Consider the following 11,578-nt stretch of genomic DNA (forward strand, 5'->3'; position numbering starts at 1 on the left):
AGCAGCACAAGAAATGTCGCAGTCATTAAAGTTCATAGAAAGTATCAAATGCTCCATCACCACAAAGTTTCCTTGTGCAAGAGAAACAAAGCAAAGTCGCCCCTGGCATGTTTAGACGTCTGACTCAGAAATGCTGTTCATCACCTCTCTACCATAGTGCACAGCAACTCATCCTGCCCTTGTGCACATTGCTAGAACGAGCCCAGAGCTGAACCAGCACAAACCCAGCTACAAACATGATTTTAAAAACAAACAACTAATTATTTCCATTCACCTCATTTAATTTGGGCTCATGCAGAAATGTTGTTCATCCAATAGTCCAAAATGTGTCACGTATTAGGAGCTAAAGAGTCCAACCCAATGAATGAGTCATCACCCAGTGGATGAAATCCCATATCTTCATGGCTGCTCATAAATAAGACAAGCTCAACTTTATAGTAAGTCATAAGTAAACAATGAACTATATGAAAATCAGACTCAGCTGTGTTATAACTGCATGGGCACAGTGCCCACACAGAAATGAAAAGTGAATGTGATACCATCATTGTTTGGCTTTGGAAACTGAATTTGGGACTGAGACTATGAGAGGGTTTTGATGTGTGGAGCAGGGCAGTCGGACATCCAGGCTTTGAGGCCACTGGAGATGCCTGTTTGCAATAAATAACACATTATCCTGGCCATTAGCACTTCTGAACCTCAGAATTTTCTGAAATTATCATCTGGTATCTTCTTACAACAGCCCAAAATCTCCAGGCAGCGCTCCCATGTTCTTGCAGCCCATTCCTTCATCAGTGCTTTCTCCTAGAGGAAAAAGAAGGGCAGCAAAAAGCTGTTCCTTCACCCTGAGATGAGCATCAGTACATCCTGTGCATCCCTTATAACCTGAGTTCTGGGCTGGATTCTCAGAGCTGGCTGGATTTCTTCATTTAATAACTATTCAAACCAGTGTTGTGAAGAAGGCAGGAAATATCAGAAAGCATTGGTCAACCTCTGTCTTGTTATAAAATTAAGAGTGTATAAAACACACTACTGAAATAACTGGAAGCCTGACCACACTGCAGACATCCCAGCAGAAGACTCTGGCATATGGTTGTGAAGGGATCCTTCTACAGCAGGGGTACCAGAAGCCACCCCCAGGTGTGAGCTCCATTGCCACCCTGGGGCCCCAGCCACAAGCAGCTCATGGGGCTGCAACTAGTTTTGCATGGGCATTTACTCCAATAAAAAAATATCTTTCTGCTCCTGAGAAACAGAAGTGTTTTGCTATCTTGTCAAAGACTCTGGGAAATGTCTTATACTTTCCTATTTGTATTCAGGTTAATGGCGCCAGTGGGATACAAAGATCACAGGAAGCAAGTCCTTGAATTTTAGGGGAAATCCAGGATATAGTTGGATGTGCTAGAGGGACAATCAAAAAGGTTGACAATCTCAGAGAATATTCTCCTTTTCTTATACTGACACTGTGCAGGTAACCATTAATGGCAGAGCTGCTATTGTCTGAAGAAAGTGCTCCAGGGATAGGTGTATGACAGAGCTTTGAAGTCTTCCAGGACTGCATGGGCTTTGTGGTACACTCTGAAGTGGAGATGTCCTGCTGCTCCCTCACCGTAACCTTCTCTCAAATACAGTAGAGCAGTTCAGGCTGCCTTTCAGCTGGCAGTGAGGCCAAGACAGTAGCTGTCTGGCTGCAGGAAGGGAAGAGACCAAAGCAGCTTTTCCCTGAGAGAGCAAAGCTCCAGCATCTGCCAAAGTACACAAGGACACAGAGCGCCTTGTGGCTGTCCCTGCAGAACAGGGGCTGGGGCAGATGGGGATATCCGTTCCACAGTGGTGTGTCCAGACATGGGGGAGGGCTTCGAGATGTGTCACAAGAATGGAAGCCCAGAAGAGGCCCAAGCCTGGTCACAGGCACTCAGTCCATCCCAAGGGATGCAGGGTCTCATGCTGGGGAATGGGGCCTGGCTCCCTTCCTCCTTCCTGCCCCGACATGACTGCATTTCTCTAAAAGGCTGAGAACAGTTGTGCCCTCTCAGGATTCCACAGATGATTTACAAGTCCTCTCAGGAGACCTCCAAAGAGCTCCTCTGGCTCTTTGCCTTCCTGATGGTCCTTGACTCAAATGGCTCTGGCAGTCAGAGCAGGCTGGGCAGTACCACAGTCTCAGCTCAGGCTTTTCCCAAAAAAGATGCTCTGATTGGGGAAGTTGTTTCATTTACTCAACCCTTGGTACAGTTGTAACAGGGCAAAGCACGAATTATATCCAACCAGAGATGTGACTGCACAAGCCCAGATCACTACTTGCTGTCCAAGCAGAGATCCTCTTTTTTATACATTAATACATTCTCTTTTTTAAATTGGAAAATTATTGTACTTTAATGAAGTTCTGTAAATGGATGAATAATTTCCACAAGGAAAGAATGCTAAGCTTGTATTGGCACAACGTTACTTCTAATGAAATGATCTTCATAATTCTCCAAAACAATTGAAACTTCATGTTTTCCATATATAACTATCTTTGTCACCCCAAGTACTTTGTATTCAATACAAACACCAGCTTTCATTAACTAAAAAAGCCCTTTTGCTGCACAGTTTTTCTGGCATTGCATATCTCTGGTTCACTCACTCAACATGTTTAGAATTAAATCACAAAACCTTAACTCACCCTCTAATGATCTGTTTGTTTCCAGATTCATATTCCCACAATATGTTTGCTGACAGCAGTTGGGCTCTTTGAAAAAAGTAAAAAAATTTTTCCCAACAATGTATATTTGTTTTGTTCTGGTGAATTACAGGGAAAGGGTGCAGGCTGTACAAGCTGTCACCAGTAACGTGACTGTAAGACCGAGTGTAATTTATTTAGTACAAACTAAATGTTTATAGTAAGTGTTCTTTGTTCCGAACATTATCACTTCAACATTGAGCTTTTTATTAAGAGAGTTGTGAGAAAGGTTGAGCCCTGTTGTGAAAGGATTTTTAAATTTAGCATCACTATGACTTGGAGCCAAAACCCTGATGCATACAGATCTCAGGAGAATGAGGGCAAAAAGCTGCTCCCCTTGGTTTCAGGCACTTCTAAACTGTTCTTTTTGACTTTGTATTAGAACTGAATAAGAGCAAACCAGTTCTTGAAAGGATATGTTGTTTCAAAAAAAAAAAAAAAATCCAAAATCTTACACTCCAAATAATGTTCAGTGTGGTACTTTGATATTATTGCACCTTATTCCTTTCTCCCACTCTTAAAATAATAACTTCAAATTCGTATCAATTTCACAAAGCATTTTCACCTCCACATAAACAAAACACACTGGGATGAAATCTGGTCCTACCAATATTCCTCAGCCTTTCCCACCTTCCTGCTGATAGATGGGGTCTGGAAGTTGTCCCCACCTTGGTGTCCACACACAGCTGCACTTCAAGCAACAATGACAAGCAGCCCTTCTTTAATAAACTGGTGATAGAGCAAAACTAATGATGGTACCTGGAGAGCCCAGGATATCTTTTAAACATCAAGTGCAAGTGACTCTGTCAGAAGAGTATTGGACTTTGTCAGCAGCACGAATAATCTCATTACATATAAACACACTTGAAAACTGCATCTCAATATGATATTTACCACTCAGAAAAAACAAGAAAAAGGAGAGCAGCAAGGAGGATGATGATTATGGCACAGGAAACCCACCTTACAGCAAAGGGCTTTGGGATCCTGATCTGCTGCTGAGAAGATCAAGGCCAGATGCGGTCACGAACTGTAGCACCTGCATGGAGAAAGACATGTCAGAGGTGAGGGGTTTCCACTTCCCAGGGGAAAAGTGACTCATGGCAGAAAGCTGCAACTAAGCAGCCACACACTAGGGAAATATATGTTCAAACAGGAGTAACTTGACCTTGTGAACAGCTAACTGTACCCTTAACTATCTCTTACAGTAGATCCTCCACCTCTCATATGGAAGGAAGAATCAATGCCAGATTTTTTCTCTAAAACATGTGTAATTTAGATAGGAATAGGTGAAGGCAGTTGTCCCACCTTACATACTGTACCTCATCCTAGTTCCTGTTTTCTTGGGAACAATTCATCCTATGAACAGTGATTCCAAGTTTTACTCCTAGAAAGCATTGACATCTTAATATTACTTCCATTTTTACAGCAGCTAGAATTATCCTTGTTTGCTCATTGAAAAATATTTTAGACACAACAAATAGAATACCTCTGGGTTTATCTGAAGAAAGGAAATCCTTTCTGCAGACTCCCCTTTGGTCCCTGCTGAGTTGCCAACTCCAAAGCCTGCGGAATGCCCAGCAGCATGCCAGAGTTTTTCTCTCGGGTGTGAACCCTGCTACAGATAACAGTTTTATGGCACAGGCATTGTTCTTTACCAGTGCTCTGTTTTCACAGATATTTAATGAATAGGCTTTCAACTGCAAAAACACAGGCTGAGATCAAGAAGGCAAATGACCTTTGTGCTTGTGATTGTATGTTCACATAGTTACTCTTATTTTCCTCATTAACATATAGGAATCCCTTTTTCGTCAATGCACTTTATTTAATTCTAATGGGCTTTTTGTTGTATTTAAAAATCTAGAGGAAAACAGAAAAAAAGTCCCATTGTTCTCCCACATGTTTGTTTTCACTACAACTACTAAGAGGAAAAGCCCTTTACAAAAACAGGATACAGCAGACTTCTCTAGCTATGCACCCCCCGCACACTCGCACACTCTGGGCATGGCTGCAGTGGTAATCGAGAGTCCATAGAAAGTCATCAGTGACTGAAAAACATCAATGGGAGTTTTATTATCTACTTGAATGAGAGTAGTATCAAGTCCCTGTTGAATAAACCTCACCAGCCTGGGCAGGTTGTGCTCCCCTGGGACAAACTACCACCTGTCTTAGTGCCTTAGGACATTTTCTCTGTGACATCAGTTAAAGAGAGAGGGCAGACGGGGATGTCTGCACCACTGTGGAAAGGTGTTAAGTCAATGACAAAAGCCATAGCACCCAGCATCCCTTCCCAGCATTCCTCAGAGACAAATCAGCAGGGAACCATGTGACGTCACCTCCATCAGGTGCTGCCTGGCCCCAAGAGATGCTCCAGATCCCCCATGGATCTTACTGAGCAGCCACCGGCTGTCTCTGGGGTGCCCTCAGGAGTGGGGCTCCCCACTGCATTTCTACTAATGACTTTTCAAAGCTCCTTTCTTAATGTATCCCATGGCCTCCTTTCCCCCCTCCAGGATTATTGCTTCCCCTGACGGATTTTTGGCCAGTCAGCAAAGGGGCTTCTGGCTGTGCCAGCAGCCCTCAGGAAAGGCTAGAACTGAGGCAGGGGAACTCATAAGCTGCACTCATTGCAAAGCACATTCCTGTGGGTTGTTCTTAAGAAGATAATAAAAATTGCTGTTTTCTTTCTCCCCACACGTTAGCATTTGGAAGAGTTCATACTTCCAAAGAGTAACATTGACTTGCTCTCCGTGATACGGAAGAATAAATCAAATGCAATTACCAGAAGACCTGCATTTCTGTAATCGAGAGCCTCATCTCTGGCCAGAAAGTACCTTGGGGAAATCGAGTTCTAGCGATTGGGAGGCCAGTAAAGAGCAATTTGAGCTTTTCTGACGGCAGTGTGGTGATTGCACTTCCATTTGCCTGGGCAGAAACTACCACTTAGCAGCCTGGCAACCTCTTTCAATCATCATCCCAAGAGCATTTCAGTTAAAAAAAAGACTCAAATTTTACGGAAATATGTCTTCTGATTTCTTTTGAAGGAAAAACGTAAAATGCCATAAGGGTTGGGGATATTCAGTGAAGGGAACAGAATACTACTTTGGTTTTAGTTTTACAGGATTATGGTTCTACTTGTTTTTTTTTAACTGTGTTAAGTAAGTCTTGTTTCTTCACCAGAAATTATCATGACTTTTGATTTAGCCATGCTTTCTGAAGAATTCTATCATGTAAAATGATTACATTACAATGTAAATTATATGAGAAATGTTTGTGCATCCCTAGGTAAAACAGTACCACTTTATTACCGCAAAATAAACTTTCAGATTATTGACACTTTATCTTTGAACCGAGAGTCTGCTATGGCTCAATAAACCAAAGACCCAGGGAGACAACTCAGCACAACAGGCTATGGCTGATACTACTTAGAATTAGACCACATTGTTTTCAGTTCAAGGGGGAAAAAACCCCAATTTCCACTTTTATAAAAATCTTTCATTGTTTAAGACCAGTAAACTGACATCAGCTGCTTTTTTTGCATTTATTGGTATATCTCTGACCTTCATCAAAGGACAGGATTAAATAATGCAGCTGTCATTCCTTCTTCATCAGGGAGAAATAAACCCACAGTGTCCTCCCTCGCTGCACGCAAGGAGTTCAACTACAAAACTATGCTTTTCCCAAACTCTCGGTTTCTGCTGACTAGGTGTCCGAAAAGGCAAGAAATCACGATTCCCCAGGCAGTGTCGGGACAAGCTGGCTTAGAGCAGCTCCTTTTCGGAAAGCAGAGCAGGCACAGCTGTCCGGGCTCTCTCCCCGTCCCCGGCCCCTCAGTCGCTGCCCTGCAGCCCCAGGCGGGTGCCGCAGCCCCGCGGTGCCCGGCCGCGCCGCCCCTCGCACCTACCGTGCGCTGCCCGGGCCGCGCCGCGCCGAGCGATGGATGCAGCAACTGCGGGCTGCGCCGAGAGCTGCGGCTGTCCCAGCGGCGGGAGGTCACCAGGCTGCTGCTCTGATCTTCAGTCCGCTTTCCATCTGAAAACTTTAACTCCTTCACGCCCTGAAAGGCACAGTATCAGCAGACACTGCGGCACTGTGCTCATCCCTTGCCAGGGACTCTGGGCACACCCTCGTTCCAGGCTGCCGAGAACAAGGACACGCACCTGAGACCAACCAGGATATGGGGCGTGGGCAGGGGCAGCTTTGCTCTGAGACTTGGGGGTGAGTGTGATTCAAAGAAGTCCTCCATGAGATATTTCTCTTAACAACATACACGCCTAAGCCCTGTCCTAAAGCCTCCTGGATTCCCACACATTCCTGTGGCTGCCAAATCCCTCCCGGGGACCCCAGGGGCTTACACTTTGGAAGGGAAGGGGAAAACCTTTGACAGCACTTCTTGCTCTGTCTCACCAAGCCCCTGGGAAATTGAAGGGGTGGAAATTGCTTCTGGCAGAGGAGATACCCAGATCTGAAAGGACACACTGGCAAGGGGCCCCAAAAATTCCCAGCTCCATCCCTGCTGCCAGAAACCCCAGCCAGCCTTAGCCAGGCCATGCCCACTCCTGGGCACCCATGTCTCTCCTTGCTTTGATCAGAGAGGGGCTCCTGGTGATGGGGTTTTGTGGTCCAGCTCCACATGCCCGTGCAAGAGCATGGGTAAGAAGTTGTCTCTGCTTTGCCCTCGCAGCCCACTGAGTTTCCAGCTCTATGCACACCAGCCCTAGACCCTGTATGTGGTACTACCAAAATGTATAGGACACAGCAGTGGCAGCCATCAGGAACTCTAATTGCTGCTTTTTCCAGCAAGATGTTTAAAATGCTTATATGATGATGTCAACCCTGACCTCCATGTTCCTCTTGCACTCCTCTGCTGTGTGACTGTTGAGCAATGGAAACACTTTCTGGGTTTCAAGGCACTGAGTCCCATCCCCCATCCCTGGCTGTGGGCTCACTCCCACCCTCAGCCACCTCACTACCCTCTGCAGCCTGTTCAGATCTGGCAGATGAGAATTTTTAGGCTCCTGTCCCCCGCCCCAGAAACTAAGCTAAATCTGGCTTCTTCAAACACCACTTGATAGGCATAAAGTCATGGCTCAGTGCAAAAGCCCACTCTCACTGCCACACAGGCTGCCTCTTGCCCAGCTGTGGTGGCACACACAAAGGAAAGGGACAGGTGTGACCTTACCATCCTCCTCCAAAGGAGGATGTGCCAGGTGGGCAGGCTGCAGGATGCCACAGGAAAGGCCACACATGGCAGGCACAGGAGCATTTCATGGGGCCAGCAGGAAGGCAGCAGGTCCAAGCTGTGTTGGAGGTTTTCTACCTGGGGTGTTGCAGTGCCCTGTGGGCACAGTGCTCCCTGGCCCAAGTGCACTGGCACTTGCATGCTGAGCCCAGCTGCTGCCCACCCCTGCTCAGCCTCTGTGTCCTTTCCAGTGCACCAGCCCATGCATCCACAGGAACCCATATAGGTTCTTGTCACTGGTGACAAAGTGCTCACAGCAAACAACCAACACAAGGCTCCTGTAACCCACGGCTCTGCTGCCAGCACGTCCCACCCTGCACCCTGTGGCTGGGCTTCACTCATGAGCTGCCCAGGCACAGGCTTTGCTGCACAGGCAGTGCATTTCAGACCAATATAAATGACATGACCCTCAGCCAGTCCCTCCAGAGGGGCTGCACCTGGCACAGTCTGTTCCTGTCCAAAAAGTGGTTCCCAAAGGACCATCGGCGCATACCAGAGCCAGACCCCTTCAGCTCCCAGGCACTGTGAGTTATGCAAAGGTGACTTTTGTCCCCAATAATAGGAGCCTGAGTGAGGGAGAGGGAGGGGAGTGGTGCCCCCTTGCCCTTTTTCTGCAGAGCAGGAGGCTGTGGCTGTAGGGCTGTAAGTCCAGGTGACACGTGGCATCTCTGAGGCTGCACCACTGATGGGGCACGGGATGGTGGCTGACACATAATCCCTGTGCAGACACCCTTAAGGGGCTGCAGCAGCTTTTCATTCATTCCTGAGATCAGCAAAAAACAACATTAAAGATAATTTTCCAAACCTTGCTCTGGAGGGAGGACAGCTTTGGGGCTTTTGATTTCAGGTATGAAAAATGTAATTATGGATAATGATGCCTCTTGCTGTAACCTAAGCAAAAAATCTTTCTGTGCTTCATGGCTGGTCCCTGTGCCCTGAAGTAAAAGAGGGTTTCTGCTTTCATTACAAAACATATCTGTATTTCAACCTGTAAGGCCTTCTCATCTGGGAGCTCTCTAGTGGCCAGCAGTCTCTCCTGCATCTGGTGTTACTTAGCCAGCAATTTTTTTCTGTGTTGCCTGGGGCCCAAAAGTACTCCCCAAAAGGCAAAACATGGGTTAAAATAATTTAGAGAACAAAACCCTGTTAGAACATTTTATTGGAGTCCAGGGAAATTACTTCTAAAATACATACACATAATATTAGCAGCAATAATAGAGTTTTTAAAAGTTCACTGTAAAAGTAATGATGTTTCAGATGGGAGCCAGCATTTCAAACCCATCTGTATGGAGATGACATCAGACACACAGCTTATATTTCCACTTTTGGTGGTGTGAAAGAAAATACTCTGCTACACATACTTACCTTGAGCTGCTGTGTTTGCTTAGCTTGGACAGTTTGGTTGGACTTAACTGCTCAAACTCAGAAAGCTTCACTTTCATAGAAAGCAAACCTGGTGTTTTTCCCCATTTACAGGCTTCTCAGCTTGTATCAAAACCACCCCTCTTAATCCTCACTGGTTTTGCCACTATGATACTTAAATCCACTATTCTACTTAAATTATTGTAAGGTGACAAATGAAGGATGTGATGAATGCCAGACCAGTGGCAGCAGACATCTCACAGTGCTACACTGCAGGTGTTTAGGCTCACCTGGCTGATATAACCTTCCATCTCCCCCAGCAGTTTGGGGAGGGGTGGCAGTGCCAGGACTGAGTCCAAGCATATTGTACATTACTTTTATACCTGCCACTGATGGCATTTTCTGCCGGGAATGGGAACTCCTGAGGACTGTTCCCATCTGCAGAAAGATGCCATCACCTGCAGCACAGAGACAGGCAGTGAGGAGGGGATCTGCTAGCATCTAAAGCCAGTATGAGATTTCCACGTCATCTTTAAAAAAAGGGTAAAAAAATCTAAGTGATAAGAACAGAACAATGAAATCTGAGTAAACAGCACTAATGGATGTTTCCTAATTCCTTAAGTTACCTCCTATGTTTATAAATGAAAGAGAAACATCCAGAGGTTTCTCGTATGAGATCTCATTTCTTTTTTAATCAGAAATGCCTTGAATACTTCTCAGTTTCTGGTTTCAGATGTTGCCTTCTCACAGAAATGACCACCTAAAGCATTCATCTGTTTTTATTAAAAATGCATCTTTTCATTAAAAAATTACATTGGGATTTCATTCTTATTCCAATTCTATGCTTTTCTTTTTTTCTAAACTTAAAGAAACTCTTCTCAGAGCAGGGTGGAGATATGAAACATTTTTAAGATGCAGTTTTCTTTAATTTCCAAAGAATTTGATTTCAGTGCTAGAAAGCTACAGCAAATAATCCCAGTGAGAGGAATAACCAAGAGCCAGGTTTTTCCTACGGCTCCAAGACCCTTTCAAGTTGGTCTGAAAACCTCATTGTTAATCAAAATAATTGCATGAGAACCAATCAGGAAATCCTGAAACATTCAGAACGAAACCTTGTCATTACAAATTCACCATCATGGCTAAAAAACAGATTATCTCTGTCAAAAGCTGTGGGAAAGTTTGCTTTGTAGCAGTAGGGGCAGAAGTAAATATTTGCCCAATCTGTTTTGTTTATCCTAAAAACACATATACATGTACAGAGTTTCAATTAAACACTATTTTCTTTTTCCCCATGTGTACATCATTTGAACTGCCCATGTGAGGAGCTTTTAAAGCATCTCTCCCAGGAGGCAGGGAGATGGCTCTGTGCCAGAGCCTTACTCAGACTATTACACCATGGCAGGGCAGGTCGGGTTGCTTTGAATTTTAAGCCTCATTTCTTTGGTCTCACCTCTGAGCCCACTTAAACACAGCTGGCCCCTTGCTGTAATTTAAAGCAATCTAAAGCAGATGCACAAAGTGCCACTGAAAACATCTCCACAGACCTGCTGGTTTTGCTGGTAAATGCCACAACTTCCAAAGGTTGGTGATCATGGGGATCAGGTGCAGAGGAAGGGGTTCAGGTGTGGGTAGAATCTGTTTCATCAACATGCACATTCCCCAAGTTACTGTATTTAAACCATTTAAGAAATTGCATGTTTTCTTGAGGAAGAGTGGTGCTGGGATGTCTGAGCTGGTGGAAGAGCTTGAGGGGACACTGGGACAGACCAAGTGTTCAAAACAACTGTTTTACTGCCCCTTGGGGTCATGAGCCCCTCTTGTACCTACCCCAGAACCCTCCATGCTGACATCACTTTTGCAGGGACATGGTCAGAGATACAGATGCAAAAGGTCTCTGGTCTGGGCTCTCCTTTGCAACAGCTGTTTGCAAAATTAGTTTCAAAACACTTTGTTTTGAAAATGAGGTCCACACTTATAAACATACCATTTAAAAATGCAGTCATAAAAGTAAAAAAGGCAAAGAATAAAAGAAAAAAAAAATCCAGCCAGTTCTTGAACTCTCTGACTCCTTTTCCCTTTGGCTACAGTGTTCAAATAGGTGAACAGGGAAGAAAAACAAAGGCTGGAGAAAAAACAAATGGTCGCCACATTTTAGAACACCTGTTGGAAGTGACTGCAGCAAAAAATTGTTCAGAACATTCTGGAAAATACCTGAATGATGCCCATAATTCACCTCTGCTGCTGAGGGGGCTGGAGAC

Source organism: Oenanthe melanoleuca, chromosome 12 (genome assembly GCF_029582105.1).
Source record: "Oenanthe melanoleuca isolate GR-GAL-2019-014 chromosome 12, OMel1.0, whole genome shotgun sequence".
Lineage (NCBI taxonomy): Eukaryota > Metazoa > Chordata > Aves > Passeriformes > Muscicapidae > Oenanthe > Oenanthe melanoleuca.